We start from the raw sequence: 3,006 nt of genomic DNA on the forward strand, positions 1-3,006 counted from the left end.
TATATTTTGTATAAATATAGTTGTTAAAAATATAGTAAGTATCACCAGCTCCCTGTGGAACGAACCGGACTTACTAAAAACTACACTACTCTACGATTAGGTACACTGCCTATAGTGTTGTAGCAAGGTTTAGGTATATCCCATCCGTAAATTAATAAAACTTGTGTCATATTTTGTAGTATTTTGTATTAAAAATAATACTATTTCGTACCCTCACGCTACATCATCAGAGGGTTACGAACCCAAGGATTTGATATTACCACGTACGAAAGACGATTCATAGAATTGTGCCTATTGTGTCCGGGAGCATTCGAAGATGAGGAAGAGAAGATCGACGCGTTTGTGAAAGGATTACCGGAAAGAATCCAAGAAGATATAAGTTCACACGAGCCCGCCTCCATACAACAGGCATGTAGAATGGCTCACAAACTAGTGAACCAGATTGAAGAAAGAATTAAAGAACAGACTGCTGAAGAGGCCAATGTGAAGCAAGTCAAAAGAAAGTGGGTGGAAAACGGTGATAAGAATCACCAATACAACAACAACAGCAATTACAACAATAATCGCAACAATTATCCCAACAATCGCAACATCAATCGCAACTAAAACAAACGGCCCAACAACAACAACAACAACAACAACAACAACAACAGCAGCAACTACAACAATCATCCCAACAACAATAATAACCGCAACAACAACAACAACAATCAGAAGCAGCTATGCCAAAGGTGTGAAAAGTATCACTCGGGGTTCTGCACCAAATTTTGCAACAAGTGTAAAAGAAATGGTCATAGCGCGGCGAAGTGTGAGGTCTACGGACCAGGGGTTAATAGAATGAAAGGAACAAATGGTGTCGGAACGAGTAATGGCGGAGCAAGTAGTGTCGGAACAAGTTATGCCAATGTAGTTTGTTATAAATGTGGAAAACCGGGCCACATTATTAGAAATTGCCCGAACCAGGAGAACACGAATGGACAAGGCCGCGGAAGAGTTTTCAATATTAATGCTACAGAGGCACAGGAAGACCCGGAGCTTGTTACGGGTACGTTTCTTATTGACAATAAATCTGCTTACGTTTTATTTGATTCGGGTGCGGATAGAAGCTATATGAGTAGAGATTTTTGTGCTAAATTAAGTTGTCCATTGACGCCTTTGGATAGTAAATTTTTACTCGAATTAGCAAATGGTAAATTAATTTCAGCAGATAATATATGTCGGAATCGAGAAATTAAACTGGTTAGCGAAACATTTAAGATTGATTTGATACCAGTAGAGTTAGGGAGTTTTGATGTGATAATCGGTATGGACTGGTTGAAAAAAGTGAAAGCAGAGATCGTTTGTTACAAAAATGCAATTCGCATTATACGAGAAAAAGGAAAACCCTTAATGGTGTACGGAGAAAAGGGCAACACGAAGCTACATCTTATTAGTAATTTGAAGGCACAAAAACTAATAAGAAAAGGTTGCTATGCTGTTCTAGCACACGTCGAGAAAGTACAAACTGAAGAAAAGAGCATCAATGATGTTCCCATTGCAAAAGAATTTCCCGATGTATTTTTGAAAGAATTATCGGGATTACCCCCACATCGATCCGTTGAATTTCAAATAGATCTTGTACCAGGAGCTGCACCAATAGCTCGTGCTCCTTACAGACTCGCACCCAGCGAGATGAAAGAACTGCAAAGTCAATTACAAGAACTTTTAGAGCATGGTTTCATTCGACCAAGCACATCACCGTGGGGAGCTCCTGTTTTGTTTGTCAAGAAGAAAGATGGTACATTCAGGTTGTGTATCGACTACCGAGAGTTGAACAAACTTACCATCAAGAACCGCTACCCACTACCGAGAATCGACGCTTATTTGATCAACTACAAGGCTCGTCTGTTTATTCAAAGATTGACTTACGTTCCGGGTATCATCAAATGCGGGTGAAAGAAGATGATATTCCAAAGACTGCTTTCAGAACACGTTACGGTCATTACGAGTTTATGGTCATGCCGTTTGGTTTAACTAATGCACCAGCTGTGTTCATGGACCTTATGAACCGAGTGTGTGGACCATACCTTGACAAGTTTGTCATTGTATTCATTGATGACATACTTATTTACTCAAAGAATGACCAAGAACACGGTGAACATTTGAGAAAGGTGTTAGAAGTATTGAGGAAGGAAGAATTGTACGCTAAGTTTTCAAAGTGTGCATTTTGGTTGGAAGAAGTTCAATTCCTCGGTCACATAGTGAACAAAGAAGGTATTAAGGTGGATCCGGCAAAGATAGAAACTGTTGAAAAGTGGGAAACCCCGAAAACTCCGAAACACATACGCCAGTTTTTAGGACTAGCTGGTTACTACAGAAGGTTAATCCAAGACTTTTCCAGAATAGCAAAACCCTTGACTGTATTAACGCATAAAGGGAAGAAATTTGAATGGAATGATGAACAAGAGAAAGCGTTTCAGTTATTGAAGAAAAAGCTAACTACGGCACCTATATTGTCATTGCCTGAAGGGAATGATGATTTTGTGATTTATTGTGACGCATCAAAGCAAGGTCTCGGTTGTGTATTAATGCAACGAACGAAGGTGATTGCTTATGCGTCTAGACAATTGAAGATTCACGAACAAAATTATACGACGCATGATTTAGAATTAGGCGCGGTTGTTTTTGCATTAAAGACTTGGAGGCACTACTTATATGGGGTCAAAAGTATTATATATACCGACCACAAAAGTCTTCAACACATATTTAATCAGAAACAACTGAATATGAGGCAGCGTAGGTGGATTGAATTATTGAATGATAATGACTTTGAGATTCGTTACCACCCGGGGAAGGCAAATGTGGTAGCCGATGCCTTGAGCAGGAAGGACAGAGAACCCATTCGAGTAAAATCTATGAATATAATGATTCATAATAACCTTACTACTCAAATAAAGGAGGCGCAACAAGGAGTTTTAAAAGAGGGAAATTTAAAGGATGAAATACCCAAAGGATCGGAGAAACATC

The sequence above is a fragment of the Rutidosis leptorrhynchoides genome, chromosome 11, assembly GCF_046630445.1.
Source record: "Rutidosis leptorrhynchoides isolate AG116_Rl617_1_P2 chromosome 11, CSIRO_AGI_Rlap_v1, whole genome shotgun sequence".
Classification (NCBI taxonomy): Eukaryota; Viridiplantae; Streptophyta; class Magnoliopsida; order Asterales; family Asteraceae; genus Rutidosis; species Rutidosis leptorrhynchoides.